Raw genomic sequence first — 22121 nt, 5'->3', positions numbered from 1 at the left:
CACACACCCTGAGCAACCGAGTGAATGATGCTGGGGGGAGACTAGGAAGAAAAGATTGTGGAATAGACATGGAGAGGTTTCTTTGGACACGCCAAGAGCTTGGGATGCTGTGGGGACAGAGCCCCAGAGAGTAGTTTACAGGCTCTCAGCCTCACATGAAGGGGTGCTGGCTCGGGTGGTGAATGGCCGTCGGCTGTGGCTGATTGGTCAATTGGCCGCTGGTATAACTGCTGCAACTACGGAGGGCCGAGGAGAGCGGGAGAGAGAGGAACAGAGGAGAGAGTGGAGGAGAGTCGTCAGTCGGTCGGTTGGCGGAAAGGCGGACGGCAGGTCACGCGTCCAGTGGGCCCAGCCTCCAGTGAGACCATAGTGGTATGACTCCCCTACCTATGGCTCCGTGGGTGTTCCTTTTCGGCCTCACCATATCCTGCGTTCTTGTGTGGGGAGCGGGAGCAGAGACGCCGCAGTCCGCCCCGCCTGAAAGATGGCGCGGTGAGAAGGCCTCCACGCACGACAAATGGCGCAGCGAGCAGGGTCTCCCGCACGACAAATGGCGCAGCGAGCAGGGTCTCCCGCACAACAGATGCCTATTGGGCATCCAGTGTAGGCAACTGGATAGTAAAAACAAATTCAGAGATAAGTCAGAACTGAAGATACGTATTGGGAGTCAACAGCATGTTTATATTTAAAGCTGTGAGACTAGATGAGATGAACTAGAGAGTGAGTGTGGAAAAGTAGAAAAGATATTTTAGGACTGAGCCCTGAATAATTAGAGATAGTTTGTAAGGCAGAAAAGAATGGGGTCATTATACCACAATGACCTCTCATTGAGAAAGCACAGAGAAAGTTTCTTGCCCATCTTGGTGTCAAGAGTAGGCCTGTTTCTCTCAAGGGACTGGAGATTCTTTTATTGATTGTGTTTCCCACTTGATAATCACACTGAGACCTTACAGTTGTATTTATGGTCTATTTCTAGTAGGCATTTAGACTTAAGGCATGTGATTTGTGGGTTACTGCAATCAGGGTTCCTGGCAGGAAACATGGCACTTTCAAAAAGTGTCCATGAAGAGAGTTTCGTGAAGAGGTTAGTTACAAAGATGTGGCAGGATTAAGGAAGCAAACCAGGGGCGGTTCACAGGAAGTGTTACCAGCCTCTAGGCCTTAAGCAGCAAGAGGACAGAGAACCCAGCTAGACCTGTAGCTATAGGAGAAGCGGGAGACAAAGGAGCCCTTAGAAAAGCAGAGAGCAGGGAGAGAGGGTGGGAGGAGAATTCAGAAAAGCAAATGGACAATATCCAGCCATGTGCTAATATCATTCCAACTCCATCTTGCTCTGGTAACTTTATTTACCCTTTGCTTCGTTTTCTGATTTATTGTATGTTTATCTCAGTGCTTTGTAAACCTCTTTAAATCCTTTTTGGAAGAGGTTGAAAGAATGGAAAAAAGTAACAATGAAAGAGATGATTGTGAAGAACAACTCCTGACAACGCCTGCCGAACTAACTTAATTTCCTTTTTGGATAAGATTATGAAACTAGTAAATGAAAAGGGTCTCAAAATGTACTTATAATGTGTGAATTTAATTTTTATTATGTAATACTTTGTACATACCAAATTGCATTTGTATACACATCCATCATATTTGTAAGTCGTAAGTAATAAAATACCTACATGCCCTGTGATGTATTAAGTCTTTGGCCTCAATTCTTCACTCCTTGTATCTACCCATGCCACAAAAGACAGAGTATACTTCCCCATTCCTTGTCTTTGAACTTGGCCTTGCAAGTTGCTTTGGCCAATGGGTGATGGCAGACATGCAAAGCAGGGGCTTGAAGTGTGTTTGTCCTGTTAAGTGTGCCTTCTTAATACTCCGCACTGCCATGAGATGAACTTGAAACAGCTAGCCATGGGGTCCAAGAATAATGAGAGTCACGTGGATCTAGTCACCCAGCTGACCCACAGACCTACAGTTTAAAGCTGAGCTGCCCAGCTATGCCCAGCCTAAAATAGCTGACCTCAGCTTACCCCAAGATGTATGAAAACTAAATGCTTATTTTATATCTTTTTTGTGGCTTTTTGTTACACAGAAATTTTGTGGCTTTTTGTTACACAGAAAAAGCTAACCAATACACACCCACTGCTTAAAAAGAATGTTTCTTTGTGTGCCTGTGGTCCATTTCCTGACTCCTTCCCAGCTCTTCAGTCTATTAATACAGTGAGTTCCATTAATACATTTTCTGTTAAACCACCCTACATTCTTGGAATAAACAAAACTCAGTCACTTTATAAAATCCAAAACTAGATTCAGCTTGGTAATTTTTTAAGGAATTTATGCATCTGTGTTCCTTAATGAGATTTTCCTATAATTTTCTTCTTTTTGTGTACTGTACTTGAAAGGTTTTGGTTTTAGAATTATACTAGCTGTATGAAGTAAGCTGAAATGTGCCTCCATCTTTTCCCCCTGTTTTCTAGAAAAGTTTGAATAAAATAGGAATTAACTATTCCTTGAATTTTTGATAGGACTTAAAACAATCTAGGCCTGGTGTTTTCTTTTTTTAAATTTTATTTTATTGGGGAATATTGGGAGACAGTGTCTTTCTGCAGGGCCCATCAACTCCGAGTCATCCTTGAGTCTAGTTGTGGAGGGTGCAGCTCAGCTCCAAGTCAAGTCTGCGGGAATTAAACCGGCAACCTTGTTGAGAGCTCGCACTCTAACCAACTGAGCCATCTGGCCGCCCCTCTTGCAGCTCAGCGGCAGCTCGTCGTCTTCAATCTAGTTGTGGAGGGCACAGCTCACTGGCCCATGTGGGAATCAAACCGGCAACCCTGTTGTTCAAAGCTTGCGCTCTAACCAACTGAGCCATCCAGCTGCCCCTAGGCCTGGTGTTTTCTTAAATCAGATAATAAAAATGTAAGCTACAGTTAAATGGATTCATAGCTGATCAACACAACCTTACCCAAAAAGTCCTAAGAAATAGAACAACATCAATCCATCCTGTCTGATGTTTTCAGGGGTGGCTTAGATGAAAATATAAAAGGCAATTTATCATATTTTCAGGTGATGAAAATTTGAGAGAATGTCTACAATTATGTCTTTAGGGTAAAAAAACTGAAATGAATTTGATTCAGTTTATTATGATTAAAGGGTTGTGGAAATGCTCAGAGGGAACTCTACCTTCTAAATTTGCGTGTATGTTTTTATATCTTCGTTTGTGTTCATTATTGGCTTGAGAGCAGTTTGGAGCTTTTCTCTGATCAGAAACTGGAGAGGAGGGGCGTATATAGTGGATGCTTTAGCTGCTGCGGTCCATCCCGTTGTCATAGTGAGAGAAGACCCCCGTGCTCTCATGCTCTCTTTGGTCTTATCCCTGCAGGTACCACATGCTAAGTTCTGATCACTGTGCTTTATATGACAAGCCACCGAATGTCTACAGAGGAGTGACCTGGATAATGATGTATTTAGAGCAGGTTTCTCAGCCTTGGACTTTAGACATTTGGGGCCAAAAATTGTTGTTGGGGTTGTCCTGTGTCTTACAGGATTCTTAGCAGCATTCCTGGCCACAACCCAGTGGCCAGCAACACTCCCTGCTGGTTGTAGCAACCAGAAATGTCTCCTGGGAGGCAAATTTGGCCCCGGTTGGGAATCACCAGTCTAGCGACGATGTCGTAGTAAGAATGGTGAAACCAGTGGATGATTTGGGCCAGAGAAGAACCAGAGTGAAAACATACCAGTTAGTTTAAGCTATTTTTAAAAAGAGAGAGATTTTTCAGCAACTCAAGAACACCAACAGCATGGGCTGCCTTTCGGATCAGTGAGTTCCCTAACTTGAGCAAGATTCAAACAGAGACTGACTAAGTGCTTGTCAGCAAGGCTGCAGAGAGGATTTTTGAACTGAAGAGGGATTTGGTTAACCCAGATGATTGCCAGATCTCTTCCAACTGGAGAAATTTATGTTTTAATCCAAGTAGAGCAAACTGGGAGGAGAGGAGGGAAGATGTGGGGTCACCCGGGTAGGAAGGTGTCACATAAGGTGCTGCCTCCCCTGTCCCCGTAGATCTCACTATTGCTGTACATGCTGACAGCTTGTTTCTGGACCTACCCAGGGACTTTCTGAGCTCAGGAGAGTGTTCAACTAGTGCATGAGGCAGACGCGCAGTGTTGGCAGATTCTCCCCCTATCCCTCAAATAATAGCCGTCAGCCAATTTTGGATGGGAGTTGGTGTTTCAATACCCCAGCTGCCTCCTTCCTCATGGGGCTTGACTGAGATGTGTTCCACAGCGTCTCCCAGGGGTCTTCGGGAGGAATGAGCTTCGCTCGTCCACAGCAGCCCCTGCTCATTAAAGCATCCTGTATCACCTTTCTTCCCTTTCCCATCTCACTTCCCTGCTCTACTCTCTGCACTTCCTGGAATCACTTCTCCGTAAATCTCTTCCATTCAAATCACTATCTCAGAATCTTCTTCCAAGAGAAAATAACACCTTCTAAGGTCACATGTACACAAAACCTAAGCAAGGCCTATGGACTTGCTTTCAGAAAGGGAAGCAAACTAGAGGGCTGGTTGGTATTTCACATTTATGAGACCCTTGTCTTGAAGTTCGAAGCAAACAAAATAGCGCTTTAGACTGGCACAGTCCAAGGAGAATGATATTTGGAGATGGGAATAAAGAAGTTAAGGAAAGAGAAAGGAGGGGGAGGGAGGGCCACAGAGCTTTGGCTGAAGCAGTCTGCTCGGGACAGCTGGGAAGGCAGTTGGGCCCATGCCTTATGTTGAGTTCTGTGGAGGACAGAATCAGAACGGCTGATCCCCTCATTCTGTGTGTGAGTCATTCCTCCAAGGACCTTAGAGACCATTCATTCAGCAAATGTTGATTGAACCCCTGCTCTATGCAAGGCCCTGTGCCAGGCTTTGAGGATGCTGAGATGCATAAAATACAGTCCCAGCCCTGATGAGTTTAATGTCTAGTTGGGGAGACAGTCTCATTAATAGACAATTACACACACAAGTCTGAGGGAGCCAAGGAGAGGCACAAACTCAGGCTGCAGAGTATGGGGAAACTGAGGCCAGAGAAGGAAAGCTGATGAGGTTATATAATTGTTGGGCACTGCTGTAGACCATAAATATTTCTGGTGATAGTTTATTTTCTTACACCGTGTTTCCCTGAAAATAAGATCTAGCCATGTGCTCGCTTCGGCAATACATATACTAAAATATTGGAATGATACAGAGAAGATTAGCAAGATATAGCCAGACAATCAGCTCTAATGCGTCTTTTGGAGCAAAAATTAATATAAGACCTGGTATTATTATTATATTATATTATATCATATCATATCATATTATATTGGACCTGGTCTTATAGTAAAATAAGACTGGGTTTTATATTAATTTTTGCTCCAAAAGACGCATTAGAACTGATTGTCCAGCTAGGTCTTATTTTCCGGGAAACACGGTAGTACTTTGACATTTGCACTGGAAGGTATTGCCACATTATACCTTGCCCCATGTGCCCTTAGCTTGGTGGTCACGACTTCTGCCTGACAGCTACTGCTGGTTTGAGCTTTGTTTATTTCTGACCCCCTCCACCCCCAACTACAGGGAGCTTGCGTTCCTGAAGACCTCAGCAGTCTCCACTGATTTTCCCAGTCCTACCTGATCCCATTATCTGAAGCTTCCTCATTACCCTCTTTTGCATTTCCTAAACTCCCTTCAGCTTCCCACATCTCAGGTTACGAGTTTCCTGCCCATCTGACTTGGCTCACGTTGTTCTATTTTGAGTTCTGTTGTGCTTAGCTTTGATGCTCGGAGAAATGCCTCCTGTGGCTTGCAAGACAGATGATCAGACAAAACCGATAGAATTACAGCAAAGATAATCTATATGCAAATCCCATCCCAAAACTGTCCTTAAAACCATCTGAAAGTATTTGGAGAAGAATCTCTTTGCAAATTGAAAATGCACATAAAGCTATAGGTGTTGTGTGTTTCAGATGAGCTTGCTCCTCCACAGTTATATACGGGAATAAAGTTGGCAAACTTTTGCCTTTTAAAGTTCTTTGAGGAAATGGGCTTTTTCGCTAAAATACGTGCACACGCACCCAGAATAGTGTATTTCCTGATTCTTGACAAAATCGGCTACTCAGCTTCTTCCCTGCAAACTCCTGCTTCAGCTGTTGCATTTCTCTCTAGCCATTGACCTTCTAGAGTTTTGCTTGAACACCAAGGTTGGGGCCCAAAATAGACCCATCTTTCATCCAAACAGCAATGACTGCTGCTGTGACTTGTAGGCAAAGCCGGGCCCTGCTGCATGACTTAGCAACAGGAACACAGCCAGGGCCCCTGACTCGGCTTGATTGTCGCCTGCTCCACTGTTAGTCATTTCAATGCTCGGCACACTGGGGAGCCATTATTGCTTCTGTCGTAAGGTAGAAGTGATGGAGGGGAAGTGAGGCAATTCCTACCCAACATTGGGCCTCCTTCCAACATCCGTGTTACTTTCCTAGACTTATGTCCTATGGAAAGATTTTCCATTTAAGTTCTACCTTAAAACTTTTTTTTAACCTTAAGGACTAGTTGAGTAATTCACTGTCAACAACAAATACATGTTGGATTCCAATAATAGTTGACCTTTGTGGAGTGATTAATGTGTGCCAGGCATTGTGCTACCCCTGAAAATTATTACCTGGTTTAATTTTCTCAGCAACCCTCCAAGAAGGCACTCGGACAGAGATGAAGTAATTTGATGTCACACAGCGAGCAACCAGCCGGACTAGGATTTGAACCTGAGTCTCATTCCACAGCCCAGGAATCCATTTATTCTGCCTCCTCCTCTGTGCAGGCCACTTTCAAGGTTCTATGAATACAAACAGGTATAAGTTGTGATCTCTGGCCTCCAAACAACTTACAAACTCATAGGGAAGATGAGACAAGAATGTGAAATGCTAAATAATGCCGGACACTATGTACTAAGTGTCCCCTCAGTGGAATAGAGAGGCAGGAAGTTACCCGGCAAAGGAAAAGAGCAGTGAGGAAGGGGTGGTTTAAAAGGCTCCATGGAGGAGCATGAGTTAGGGGTAGGATTAGGGTTAGGATTCCCCTTCCAGTTTTTAATCTTTATTTTGCCTTGGGCAAGGCACCTGTCCTTCTGTTTCTTCATCTATAAATGGTGATAACACCTCAGGAAGGCATCGGGATGAGGTGAGCTGATATGGAATGCCCAGCAGTTCCTGGCTCATTGTAGGATCTTAGTCAACATGAGCAGAGTAGAGAGTATTGAAACCAGCACGGTCAAACTTAGTAAGTGACCAAAGGCCTAGAAAGAAACAGAGGAAGGGAAAGAAGCTCTACCTAACCCAGAGAATTTGGATTGCATTTGTGGGATTCGTATCTTTGTAGGGTTTTACTCTAAGGAAGATACTATTACCCGAGATAGTTGAAATGAAATTATTTACATATCAATAAAACTGACATAGACTTCTGCTCCTGCCTTCTCCCTGACTCCCATCACTCTCCAGAGCTTGTCTGAACCACAATAAACCTCATCCATTACTTGAACAGGCTTGGTTTAGATGTACTCGACCAATGACCTCACTTGAGGTTACTCTGAGGTAGTATAGAGCGGCCTGCAGCTCAGCCAGGCTCACAGTCTGTTTGTAGGAGCCACTGGGGATTCCTGTCTGCCTCACAAGAAATCCAGCTGTTAAGGACATGGACTGAGCCCCTCTATGAATCTACGGTCTCCATTAGGAAGCTAATAGGAGAGGGGAAACCATATAGCACTTATGTTTGGCTTTCAGTCTCCCCTCTCACCAGGAACTGCTTAAGACAGAGAGATTTCATGGTGAAGGATTCTCTGATTAGAGTTTTCGTTATACCACCACACCCTCTTCTTTTCCCACACAAAACCCATTCCCAAGCCCCAGCCTCATTACTTCCCACTGCTCATTCAAACCTTACTCTTTAGCTTTGCTAAACTTGAATTTCCCAAACAACCTATGTTGTTTCCTGCCTTTTGTACCTTTGCCCACACTTTTTATCTGGGGCATCCTTTCCTCCCTCACCTGTCTAAGTGCCACTCACCTTATACACTTGACTTAAATATCTCCACTAGGAAGCCCCCTAGGCCTTGCTGCCCAGGTAGGGTTTGGTTCCCTCAGGAATGCTTTCCCAGTATCAAGTGCATTCTCTATAGCAACTCTTATCACCTGTATCACAGTTGTTGGTTACTACCGTGTTTCTCCGAAAATAAGACCTAGCTAGACAATCAGCTTTAATGCGTCTTTTGGAGCAAAAAATTAATATAAGACCCAGTCTTTATAATATGTAATATAATATAATATAATATGTATAATATAATATAAGACAGGGTATAATATAATATAATATAATATAATAATATAATATAATACTGGGTTTTATATTAATTTTTGTTCCAAAAGATGCATTAGAACTGATTGTATGGCTAGGTCCTATTTTCTGGGAAACACAGTAATTAGTAGAAAATAGTTTAAATTTTTGAATAAAGTGGCTTGAACAGATAGAAATTTGTGTTTTCCTTCTAGACATCACTTGAGAGTGCCACTGGGCAGTGACCCAGGCCCCTTCTGTCTTGTTGCTCTGCCATCTAGCTGTAGGGTGTTGCCAGCACAGTACAGGTTGGCTCATAACCACACTAGAATTCCCGCCTGCCTTAATTCCAAAGCCAGCCTCTTAACCACCAGGTCATACTGCTTCATTGCAGATTGGGGAGGGTCAATGTGAAAAGCGTTAGGAAAGTTAAAGGTATATGAAGAGACGCTTTGAGTGCCTGGTGGGGGTAGGGGGAGATGAGATCATGATGTTGAGTCTTGTTGAACAGGACTTAAATGTCAAAAATACATGTGATGCCTGGGGTGGCCAGATGGCTCAGTTGGTTAGAGCGCAAACTCTTAACAACAAAGTTGCCAGTTCAATTCCTGCATGGGATGGTGGGTTGCGCCCCCTGTAACTAGATCGAAAGTGGTGACTGGACTTGGAGCTGAGCTGTGCCCTCCACAACTAGATTGAAGGACAACGACTTGACTTGGAGCTGATGGGCTGATGGGTCCTGGAAAAAACACACTGTTCGCCAATATTCCCCCAAAAAATAAATTATGAAAAAAAAAATACATGTGACGCTGACAATGACATTCATTGTTACATAGCGTCATTTCTCATGCACATACTTCAAAACCACTACCTCTGGAATGGGAATTAGATCCAACCACCTCTTAAGACTCTCCTGAATCTTTCTTTCATCATTTTGGAGAGACATGGGCCAGATATTTACAAAGGGAAATAGAGTAGAGAAGCTAACACTGAATGAATCACTTCTAAAGCAGGAGCCCACGGGCCTGAGCCCTCCACCTTCTGAGCTGTTTCCAAACCTGACTGACCAGCAGAAGCACCTTGTCACATTAATTAAATTAAAAACAGGATCCTGAGACCCTCCATGGCCCTTGAGTCTCCAGGGTGGGGCTCAGGAATCGAGATTTTTGTAAAATTCTCCCTGGGATTCTGATAAAGAGCTGGGTGTGGGCCCCCTTGCACTTAGGAGAGCTGTCACCACCCTGTATTTGCTGTAACTGCAGATTCACCAGCTGAACTTCGTTTTCTTTCTCGGCAGAAGCGTTGTTCTCTGGACCCAGGCAGGGTGATCCTTGTTTGAGGTTCTCTGTAAACTCTAAGCTCCGAATTATTGCAATGTGCAAAAGGTTTTGGACCTTCTCCAAGCCTGCTCAGTGACATATCCATTCTCTAGGCACTTAAGGACAAAACTGAGTAATTCAGAAGTTTGGTTAACCACAAATCCAACCATTTTACGTCTTGCGAAGAGTTTTGGAGAATCATTAGAGTGCAAAACTTCAAGTGCACGCTTGACAAAAATTTTTTCTAACATTTGACCATCCACATCCCATGATTCCCATCTCACTAATCCCCTGGACCAAGCTTTCTGTCTTTAGAAAATTGCCCAGGCAGAGACTGAACCCAATGGTGATAGTAGAACATTCATTAAAGCCTTAATGAGCCATGTGCTTTGTATACATCGTCTCACGTAAACCCCTTTGACAAGCTGGGGATATTAGCAGAATTAGTCCCAATTTATAGGTAAACAATCTGAGGCTCAGAAAAGGAGCAGAACTGGAATTCAAACCTATGCCTACTTGAGATCAAATTCTGAGTTGCTAACCTACTTCCTCTGGTGTGTGTGGGGAGGGCCGGAGGGCTCCTAGGGGGTGGTGCTGGAAAGAGGAAGACGACAAGGAATAGAGGTAGAGAGACAGCATTTCCTTGTTAGGACCTGCTGCCTATTATCCTTTTCTGTCTTCCCCCCTTCACATTCTCACGCTGGTAACAGCCAATACAGGAATAGCTTTTAATGCTGCAAGACAAACTAGGAAAGAAAGTTGAGCTCCTTCTGCAGAAACTAGCTTCCCCTCTGCGTCATTTCAGAGCCTCAGTGGGCCCATAAATATCATTTCCAGCTAATCATGTATGCGCCAGACACTTGTGATATACGATCAGTGATTAACGTATTCAGCTGATTCCCTTGAAGACAAGTCACCAAATTTATTGGAAGGCACTTTTATTCAGGAAACCACGCAGATTCTTTTTTTCTGCATTTTATTCCTTTGCTGATTCACTGTGTATTGTGCCTGAATCACTTGTCTTTTCTAAGTCAACAGAGCTGAGTGAGAGAAGTCCAGGCATGTGATTGCTGCTGGGAAAATGGCAGATTTGGTTCATGAGTATGATCTCTTTGAGATCAGAAGTATTCTAAATCTGAGGCACTTGAATAGGAAGATAGCCATCACATTTGGTTCAAAGCTTCCCTTGCAGATTGAGTTTGTCTCCCTAAATGCTATTATTTGCTGATGGGAGAAAAATTATACTGATTCTCTTGGTCTGTAGCAATTAGAATGAATTCTCCTGTGGCAAGCTTGGCTCCCCAGAGCTTTAATTGGTTCTAATGCGGAATGGCTTAAAATAATTCTCTCTTCCACAGGCTAATCTCTCATTTCCCGGAGCAGATTGAATTGTTCAGAAATGAGGCTTTGAGAGAACCCTTTCTTCTCATTCAGCCCTAGATTTATGGCACATCTTTCTAGAAGAAAAAGGAGGCTGATACAAGGGTGGGGTGGGAGGAGGCTAGCTGTGCCCATTCTGTGACTTCAAAAATTTTTTTCTGGCCTCGTTCCCCAAACCTGATTGGTGAACCCAGGGTAATGTATATTAAGAAAACCATTTTATTTCTATACTACTCAGAGTACTGGATGGTTAAAAAATAATGTTAGTCAAATGCAACTGTGTGGAAAGGGTCTCCTGGTACAGGATTTTGCCCTGGCCCTACAACCAACTAGCTCAGTTTTCACATGTGTAAAATGAGCCACTTGGATTCAGTGCTCTCTGAAGACTCTTTAAATTGATTAAAGAAGGTTTGATTAAGTCAATTTCATTATTCTAAAACAAAGTTTCCCAACCTCAGCACAAATAACATTTTGGGCCAGATTATTCTTTGTTATGGGGGCTGTGCTGTGCGTAGCAGAGTGTTGAGAAACATCCACAGTTTCTACTATATACCAGTAACACCCCCTCCCCATGTTACAATGGCAAAAAGTATTCCCAGACACTGCCAAATGTCATTTGGGGGGCAACACTGTCTCTAGTTGAGAACCACTTTCAATAGCTCCCCATTACCTCCAGAAAATGTGCTCGTTTATTACATTTTTAATGTTATTGAGTACTTACTAAGACCAAAGATAACTGAGAATCAGTCCCTGTCCACAAGGAACTCATAGTCTAGTTAGGAGGACAGAAACAGAAACTTATAATCTAGTGTGGCATATGTAATGACTAAAAGAGATGCGGAAGACGGAAAGGGGAAAAGGTTTTGAGGAGGTAGGTAGAGGGAGCTCAGATAGCTTTTTGGATGAACTAGTGATTAAATGGAGCATTAAAGGATGAATAAAAATTAGCGAGGCATTCCCAGCTGAGGGGACAGCATAAGAAAAGGCATAGTGATGAGAATAATGACCTACTCCTACAAAGCTATTTAAACTGAGGAGTGGTGAGGATGGATCCCTCAAGGACAAAGAGACCTCCAATCCCAACCGTGTGTGATCTCTTTCAATATCCCATTCTGGGGAAGCAGTTCAAAACCTGAAAGTACTCCCAGCCATTGTGGTGCCCAGTTCCCTATAGAATGTGACTCTGTGGAGCTCTCCAGGGTACTGAACCAGACTCCATCTGAACTGCCTTCAATCAGCAGCTCTCTACATGGGGGCTTGCCTAGAACCCTGCTCCTTTCTGACCCTGACTTCTGCCATTGCCTGCTGCCCTTGGCTGATGCCATGTAGTAGGGGAAAAAATAGGTTTATCAACTTACATGATTCAAATTAAGAGATAGTCAAATAAATTATAAATTATTACTATAAATTATAAATTATGGTGTGTCCCTATGAATATTAAAGTGTTTGGATGGCCTTCTTTTTTTTTTGAAGTATTTGGAATTTTATGTATATCCCTAAGATAACTATAACAGCGTATATTTCTTTACTCAGAAAAATATGTTTTAAAATAAAATAATAATAAAGAGCTTTGGAATCAAAGGATTGGAGTATGAATCCTAACTCTGTCACTGAATAGCTGTTTGACCTTTGGTCAGTTAACTTAATCTTCACCGGCTGTTGTTTACTGCAAAATGAAAAACAAAATGACAACCTTCAATAATTCCCCAATGTCTACCATGCAGGCCTCACGTGGATATTAAATGAGCTCAAGCACATGCATCTACCACTGTGTTGCTTAAATAAGAGAAACATTCAGCAATGCATGTTTATTATTTCCTATCCCATCACTTAGATGCTCAGTTTTCTACTACAGCAAGGGCAAGCCTGGTGTACAACAAAGTGGCAACAGCTTTTGCAGGCATGGATTTACAGTGACCTTCCCACTTCTCATTCTTGAGGACTTCATTAGAAACAGAGCTCTGAAATAGGACTAACTCTAAATATGTTTATGTTATTTCCACACTTGGCTCCCAGTACATTAGCATCTAGACTCTTATTCTCATAGCAAGATACTGGAAGATCATTCTACATGTAATCTGAAAAGTAAATGCCTATGTTTGATGTTCTCCCAACAAACAGCTGAGCCAGATTTCCCTACTTTAAATCTTGAAGTACCACACCCTGCTCAGAACTTGCAGTTAGTTTTTTTTTTGTTTTTTTTTTAACCTTCCCATTCATTATTGTGAGCATACAGCCAAGTTTTACATCTAAGGCAAGGCTGTATTATGGGAGCTAGAGATCAAAAACAAAGAAAAAAAGCAATTTGGAGGAAACAAAAATTATTCAGGAAAATAATTTTCAAAAAAAAAGTTATGATTAGTATATTTTGAGAAATAAAAACACTTCCATGAAACAAGAACAGGATGATATTTTTTAAAGTCTAAGGAACATTAACAAGCTCTTGAAAATGAGGAACCTGAAAACATTTATCCGTAAAGATATATGTGCTCCGATGTTCATTGAAGCTTTATTTATGGTGGCCAAGACATGGAAACAGCCACAGTGCCCTTCTATAAGTGATTGGATAAAGAAGATGTGGTATATATACACAATGGAATACTATTCGGCCATAAGAAAAGACTAAATAGTGCCATTTGCAACAACATGGATGGATCTTGAGATTATAATGCTAAGCAAAATAAGTCAGACAGAAAAAGTCGAAAACCCTATGATTTCACTGACATGTGGGATATAAAACTGAAAACAACAAAGGAACAAGACAAACAAAGAAACAAAAACTCATAGACACGGACAATAGTTTAGTAGTTGCCAGAGGGTAAGGGGGGAGGGGAGGGGAGCTCTAGAAGAGGGTAACTGGGGTCAAATACATGGTGATGGAAGGAGAACTGACTCTGGGTGGTGAACACATAATGTGATATATAGATGCTGTATTACAGAATTGTACACTTTAAACCTATATACCTCTACTAACCATTGTCACCCCAATAAACTTTAATTAAAAAAGAAAATGAGAAACCTTCTAGGGGAAATGAAAAACTATAACTGGGTAGGAAATAATATTGAGGGAATTTTATCTCACTCCCGCCTTCCCCACCCCACCAAAAGATCAAATATATATATAGAAGGAAAATAGAAGCAAACAGAATAAAAAGGAGAAAGGACCATCATAAATGTCCAATATTAGAATAATGGCAGTTCTAAAAAGTGACAATAGAGAAAATAGGGAAGAGTAGGAAATTCTCAGAAATAATGCAAGAATTTTTCCAGAGCAGATCAAAAGGACCCACTAAGTACCCAGCCTAATGAATGAAAGTGAGAAAGAAACTCATAAGGCACATACACCATTGTGAAATTTCAGATCAGTGGGCACATTGACAAAAATCTACAAGCTACTAGAGGAGCTAGTAAAACAAACAAACAAATAAATAAATAAAACAAAGATCTAGAATCAGAATGGCTTTAGATTTCTCAACAGTAATATGTGAAACAAGAAGACAATAGACAAATGCCCTCAAAATACTGATGGAAAAATTAACCTCCACTTGGAATTCTGTACCCAACTCAACTATAAATCAAATACTATAGGTTAAAAATATTTCTAGAGGGGTGGCCGGATGGCTCAGTTGGTTACAGCGCGAGTTCTTAACAAGGTTACCGGTTTGATTTCCACGTGGGCCAGTGAACTGCCCCCTCCACAACTAAATTGTAAACAACTGCTTGAGCTTGGAGCTGAGCCTCTGATAGCTGGCAGGTTGGGTCAGTGGTTGGAGTGCGGTGCTCATAACACCAACATCACCGGTTCGATTCCCACGTGGACCGGTGGATTCTGCACTCTCCACAACTAGATTGAAAACAAGGATTTGACTTGGAGCTGACCTGCGCCCCCTCAACTAGATTGAAAAACAATGACTTAACATCCTGGAAAAACACACTGCCCCCCAATATTCCCCAATTAAAAAACTTTAAAAATAAACAAATATAAAAGTAAATAAATAAATAGGTTTCACAGCATGTAGAATCCTGTGGTAATAACCTGGATTCCATGAAAAACAGCTCTGCATAGAAAAGCAATTCAGAATCACACCCTAAGCTGTTGGGTAGGTAGCTGTGTATTTTCTCCTTGCCCTCCTGATCTGTTCTCTGCCCTGTTCTCTACCTTGCTATATGCCCCAGAGGCTGGCTTCTATGGACTAGATCACCATGCTCTGCTCTTCTTTGGCTTTTAGTTGGGTTCTGTCAATGGGAGGCACTGTCAGGAGAATAAAGGACAGGAAGGAGAGAGAAGTCAAAGGTATTTCTTCCCTTCTCCCTCTCTGCCTCACCATCACTTATTGTTCCCTTAATCCCCTTCCCACACCCCCATACCCCATAAATTGTCCTGTATTAAATTTGCTTCAGTTAAACCCTTGAAGAGTCCCTATCGTTTCCACGTGGGACCCTGACTGATGCTAGGCTGGGGCCCTGCCTACGGGTACATTTTCCTGTTAATATGGATTTTAAGTACCAAAAAGCCCGTACTACCCCAAAGAAGTCGCTCTCGAATGGGGTGGTATTTTAGAGAAGTTCTCATGTCAGTTCTCAAATCAGACCATGCAGAAGGTTGTTTTTATAAGCAGCTTTGCCCAAGGGAAGATATGCATCTAAAAACATCTCCCTGCAATGGGGGGGGGGTGGGCGGGGGGGGGGGGAGATCATCCGCAGCCATGGCTTTTTATGGGAAAGGTTGTACGTTGGTTTATTGTTCAATGCATTATACTGCTAGCTAAGTATAGAAAGGCCTGAGGGGATGTGCTTCTGCTTTGTGGAATCTTTATTCCTCTTGAACTGAGTCCCAGGGAAAAGGAAGGCCTCTATCCAGGCACTGGCAGGATGCAGTTCTCAGTATCCTCCTCCTCCTGCTACTTTAACTGTGCCTTTTTTGCCCTTCACAGAGTGAGTCAGATGCTGACAGACTCCTAGCATCTCTCATCATCTTCCTGTTGCCCCCTTCCCCTCTGAAGATCAAAGCTCACCTCAGGAGAACTTCCAGAAAAAAGAAATAGCCAGCGGAACCCCCAGGGCCAGGCAGGAAACGCAAGTAAACAAGTGATTGACGCACTTGGTAGACAAGCTGGAGGGGCCTCCACGCAGTCTCTGCTGGGGTGGGGGGAGGGCAGTGTGAGTGGGGGAAGTTGAGGAAGCAGTCCAGGATGGGGGCGGAGCCCAGAGGTCTTGGGCAACAGCTCATTGTTCCTCAGCGTTCCCAGGGAATACAGCCGGCCTTCAACAAAACAAACATGCGAAGAGGTCAGGCTATTTGTGTTGATAAACACGAAAAGAAGGGAAGTGACCAGCTGGAGGGAGGGTGGGTTTAAGTGTAATGTGCCTTATCCTGGACCCCTAGGGACACAAGAGGAAGAAGGAGAAGGAGCTCAGACGACTGGAGGTAGTGTTGGGCGTTATTAAACGCCTGGAACCTGGAGGTGGGCAGACCCGGGTTCAAATACCGAGGCCTCTATTCCCTAGCTCTGTAACTTGGTCCTATTATTTCATTTCCCTGGGCCTTGGTTTTATTATCTGTGAAATAGGGGTGGTGCTTCTCACCCATAAGGTTTCCTTGAAGGCTTAATAAAATAATGCACTTCAAGAGTCTGACTTAGACAGTTCTCTTTTAAAACTGTTTACTCTTATGGTTAGGAAGACGTTGTATCAGTGGGGGGTGGAACAGTGAGGAGGAAGTGGTGTGCTGTGGGGAAACAGCACTGCATTGTCAGGTTCTTGGGTTTTAGTCAAGCCTCTGGCACAAATTCACTGTGGGAACTTGAGCATGTTACTTCCCATTTCTGGTGCTGAGTTTCACCTCCCTCGAATGAGGTTGCTGAACAAGGCCTCCAGGGTTTGTTCTAGTGCCAAGATGTTGGGTTCTAAAGAACTGCGTCTAAGGTGTGAGTAGGAAATTCTCTGACTTGAAACAAAAATAATGCATACGCAGCCAAGTGGGGTTGTTTATTTCCATCATTCCGGTCTCCTTGGGAACTTTACTCTTATTATAATGATGCTGCCTTTTCTCAAAACATCTTCAGATTCATTGGTTTAAACTTATTTGCACAGCCAGTTCTTGGAGCCAAATTAGAAAAGCATCTCATTGCTTTACAGCCACGTGTTTCTTCTTTCTTTTTGTTTCTTTTATTTTTTGACCAAAACAAAGTTTTCATTTCCTTAAGGCAAATTATATTCCAGTTACAGTTTCACCACTAACTAGTAGAAGATTGAAATTTTTATCTCTTTTGACCTTGGTTTCCTCCCCTGGAAAGGGGGAATGATAAAGTCCACCTTGTAATGTGGCCATTGGCAAGCTAAGGACTGGGATGGCAGTAGCAGGCAGGATGCTTGGCTCACGGTTGGCAGGAAAATACATTATTACCTCCATATATACATACCTCTTTTCTGTCATTCCTTCCCCATCCTTTTTACTCACTTCACCACTTTATCCACTAAATAAATTCACAGCCCACTAAACTATTGGGCTCTCTGTTGGAAAAACACCTAAGGCTTTCTCCTCCTGCGTCTTCTTTATTTTCACACAGAACACATCACTTCTAACATTTCTACACACACACACACACACACACACACACACACACACACACACTAAGCAGACCCATCAGCTGGGTCTCCTACAATTTCTGACACTATCTAGCTGGACATAGTGTCAGATCCCACAGGTTAAGGGCTCAGTCCCATGAGACTGTCCCCCAATTCAGATGCCAGGTGCAAGTAGTAGGTCCCCAGGTTACCCACAACTTCTGCCCGACTTGGCTACATATCAGAGGTTGCCATGACCTTCTTCCCCTTGGACTCGATTAATCTGCTACAGCAATTCACAGGACTCAGGGAAACACTTATATTACCAGTTCATTAAAGAATGTGATAAAGATACAGAAGAAGAGATACATAGAGAGATCTGGGAGGGTCTTGAATGCAGGAGCTTCTTTCCTGGGGGACTTGGGTGTGTCACCCTCCTGGTATCAGGATATGTTCACCTTCTTGGAAGCTCTCCAAACCCACACTATTGGGATTTTATGGAGGTTTCCTCATGTAGGCGTGATCAATTACTAACTCTATTTGCAGCCCCTCTCTTCTCTCTAGAGAAGTGGGAGGATGAGCTGAATAATTCCACGCTTCTAATCAAGGCGTGGTCTTTGTGGTGACCAGCCCCTATCCGGGAGCCACCCAGAATCTCCTCATTAGAACAAAATATTCTCCTAGTGCTCTTATCACTAAGGAATTTACAAACGTTTTAGGAGCCCTGTGTCAGGGACTGGGGATAAAGACCAAACATATATTTCTTATTATAATATAAATCACAATATCACAGGCTCTAAATGATTTTCTTCCATTTCCAAAAATCATATATATTTTCAGAGTTAAAGGCTTCCCCCACCCCAACGGACAAAGCCGAACACAACAGAAGATTCTACTACAGGCCAAAGCAAATTACATCCTGGTTAGAAAAATATAAAACCCCAGCTAAACAGAAACCCGTAGCAGCTGTCTCCTCTAGCCTCTGTCCCGGGCAACTCCTCTGTCGGTGCTTCGTTTCTGAAATAAACTTTTTAACTTCTGTTCCTTTGTGCCTCCTGGATTCTTTCACAACCTGCGAGTGAGCAACTACGACAAGCCTCATAAAGCTGTTATGTGGATCATAAGTGCTAGTTTTATGAACGAACACAGATGAGGCACCAGTGGGTGGGAACGTTTGTTCTACACAAGATGTAAGATATCGACGTACTTGCACCAGGTCCCATGTGGCAGGGAAAAACAGGAGGAAACGGCAGACAAGCAGTTTTAACTCTGTTCCAGTGCAGCCTCTAGGAAGAAAAAGGCTCTCCCCAATGCTGTGCGGGTCTCTGCCCTCCCTGTTTGGAACCATGCTGTCTTTCTTCTCTCCACGTCTCCCTCTTCTTCAGCCTCTGGCCTCTGCAATCCATTCAGCCCTGAAGCTGCCATGCAAATTTCAAACACATTTATGAAATGCCTTTGACTGAGGCTGTCTGATTGGTTTATCAGCCCCGGCCCTGGGAACACTTCCTCACAATGAGCAGTGACATTTATAGCTTCAACAAGTGTAAGGGAAACATTTTTCTTGCTTACTCCCCACTCTCTCTAATGAAGCGGTCATTATAGTCTTTCAAAGGTGGGCTCTGTCAGTCAAAGATGTGCCATAACTTCCCACAGGAGAAACACTATAACCGTCAGAAACCTGAGCGTTCTGTCTGAGGTGCACAAAATCAGCTGGTTGGAAACTGTAAAACAAAAGGCATGTTACTTTCTGTTCTGTCACCAGGCTGGCTTCCCAGGGATGCTACCTGCACAGTTACACAGAGTCCTGTGCTCAGAAGGTCCCTGCTCTTGGTTTAATAGTCTGCATTTAAAACTGACATCGCACAATACAAGAAAAACAGTAAAATTCATGCTAATAATTCAAAACCTTAGTTTTTCTTCACTTAGAAGGATTTAGAATAGCAAATTAAAAAACACCATGAGCAGCTGAGAATCGCAGGAGAAAGGTAAAAGCTCTCTAGTTTTATACATTGAATGACACTTTTTCCCTGCTTTTTGAACAAGGAACCATGCATTTTCATTTTGTGTTGTGTCCTGAAACTTAGGTAGCCAGCTCTGTCTACCTAAGGCTTAAAAACAGCAGATGTTTCTATCATGAGGATAGAAAACAAAAATAAACATAAATGACAAGCACTTTGGCGTAACTCACTGAAAGATGACTACTTTAGTTGAGATTCCTTTTCCCAATTTGTGGTTTATTCACTGTATGTGCGTATTTATTCGTGCCTACACTAAAAAGCTGTCCCCTACAGGACACCCAAATCTCTCTCCATTTCAGTTGCTTAGTATTTTGTGTGGGGTTGGATGTATAATATTATTTTAAGGAATTGCAATTATATCTATCTACGTATGAACACTGTGTGAAAACAAGACTCTTTCTTCTTCCTCCCTGGCCATCTCTTAATGGTTCTATCTCTCCATCCGATAGCACATTAAAGGCTCTGAGAAGTTCTGTAGCAAAAAACAAACAGATGAAACATCCAACCTGTTTTGCTCTGATTAACCCAGAATTTTCCGACTTGTTATTTCCAAGCTGGTTTTGATTCCCTTCTTTGGTATATCACCTCTGATGGTCGTCAGCGTCCACAGCGTGCCTGGTATTTATAAGCCTAGCTCTGGGGTCAGACTCTAGATTTGAACCATGCTTCCAGCAAGGTCCCAGAGGAAGTCTCTTCATCTCTCTAAACCTTGGTTTTCTCACAGGTAAAATGGGATGGATTAATAATCCTGTCTCATAGGATTGTGAGGATTAAATAAGATCATACGTGAAATGTACACAGTCAGCACTTGATACAAGTACAAGCTATTTTTCTTTAAAATCTTAAAGAAGTGTTTGCCCTCCCATAAGCCATTCCTGCCCTCAGCATTCACAGCCTGTCTGTGTGCATGTTCCCTGGTCCATGTCTCTCTCCCTGTTTTCTTAATCGTCTTCTTTGGGTTCATTACGAAGTCAGCACCTGCCAGCCCAGCAGTGTGCCTATGGTTCTCACCCAGCACGCTACCTGTTGTATACATTTCTCTTTCATATCACCCTCCTGAAACTGGGCTGCAGTGGGCAATGGGGCAGGGGAGGATAAGAGGTCACTTTCATTACCCCAAGCTGAAGGATTTGTGGTCTCTGTCCTCATCTGGGAGATTTTTTTTTTTTTAAAGAGATGTTCCTTTAAAGGCGCCCAAGTGTTTATAAATATACATAATATGCAATAAAATCTGTCGGCAGAGAGACAGACGCCCAGCCCTGGGTTGAGCAACATTCAGAGGCAGAACATCATGTTAATGGAAGATTCCAGTCAGCAGAACAGTGTGTTCTACACTGAGATCTTAACCCAAAGCAAGAGCATCAATGCAATTAGTAAAATGCCCTGTGTCGGGCTGGCTGTTGCTGAGGCTTTCTCTGTTTCTTGTATCATCATGACCGCACTAATCATGGGGCCTGGTCCCTCTCTGACAGGGCCTGCTGTGGGCGGCCCAGGGAGCCTTCCTGGACCTAGTGGGTAGAGTGACAGCCATGCAGTGGAACCTCCGGGATGCAGAGAGGAGCACATTGTGAAGCTACCTGTAGTGAAATCTTCTGTAGCAGTCAGAATTCAGAGCAGGAAAGAGAAACCACTCTACTTATTTCAAGCCCAAAGCAATTAGACTTAATAGAAGCAATTAGGTGCTTAGAGGAGGAATAGAAGTCAGGGGCCACTTGAAGACTATTGGTTCAACGTCATACCTCCACAACTGCAGGCCAGATGTCAGGAAACTGCTATAGCTGCTGCTGTTGCTGCTGTTACCATGGTGTGAACCCACAAAGCTTGTGACCAATAACTGGAATTTGGCCTCTGGCAGCTGCAAGCACATCTGCCCAACCTTGCTTACTTCCTCCTTCTGAATCTTGCCAAAATTTTCTCCGCCTAAACTGTCTAGCTGCAAGAGAGTCTAGCAAAATAGATTTTGAAACTTCCAGCCCTTGTAATACACATAGAGGGTAGGAGGACATGGAAGAAAGTGGACTGGATTCCAGGAGATCATATTAGGTATATCTTCTAGACAAAACAAGAGTAGCTTTCATTTAGCAAGTGCCTATGATTTGCCAAATGCCATGTTAGGTGGTTTACATACTAATCCAATTTGATCTTCACACCGTCCTCTGAGAAAGGTATGATAATAGCCCCATTTTACAGATGAGAAAACTGAGGATCAGTGAGATTGAAGAAATTACTTAAAGTCTGTGATGGTTAATTTCATGTGTCAACTTGGCTAGCCTATGGTGTCAAACACCAGTCTAGATGTTGCTGTGAAGGTATTTTTCAGATGGGATTGACATTTAAATCAGTAGATTTTGAGTAAAGCGGATTACCCTCTGTAATTTTGTTGGGCCTCATCCAGTCAGTTGAAGGCCTAAGAGTACCACTACTAGAAAGAAGGCATTCTGCCTCCAAATAGGCTTCAGACTCAAGACTGCAACACGACTCTTGTCAGAATTTCC

The 22121-nt window shown here is 43.0% G+C and overlaps 1 long non-coding RNA gene across 1 annotated transcript; it reads right to left on the bottom strand.

Annotated features, from left to right (window-relative positions):
* Positions 1-523: 523 nt before the first annotated feature.
* LOC141571644 (uncharacterized) lies at positions 524-16298 on the bottom strand. The gene is made up of 3 exons (XR_012496574.1): positions 16057-16298; positions 6679-6849; positions 524-611 (listed from the first exon to the last, which is right to left on the bottom strand). It is a non-coding gene; the product is annotated as an uncharacterized LOC141571644 (long non-coding RNA).
* Between the last annotated feature and the right edge of the window lie 5823 nt (positions 16299-22121).

Source organism: Rhinolophus sinicus, linkage group LG05, assembly GCF_036562045.2.
Source record: "Rhinolophus sinicus isolate RSC01 linkage group LG05, ASM3656204v1, whole genome shotgun sequence".
NCBI classification, from domain to species: domain Eukaryota; kingdom Metazoa; phylum Chordata; class Mammalia; order Chiroptera; family Rhinolophidae; genus Rhinolophus; species Rhinolophus sinicus.
The sequence above is the reverse complement of the archived record's forward strand: the minus strand, read 5'-3'. Positions and strand labels throughout refer to the sequence as shown.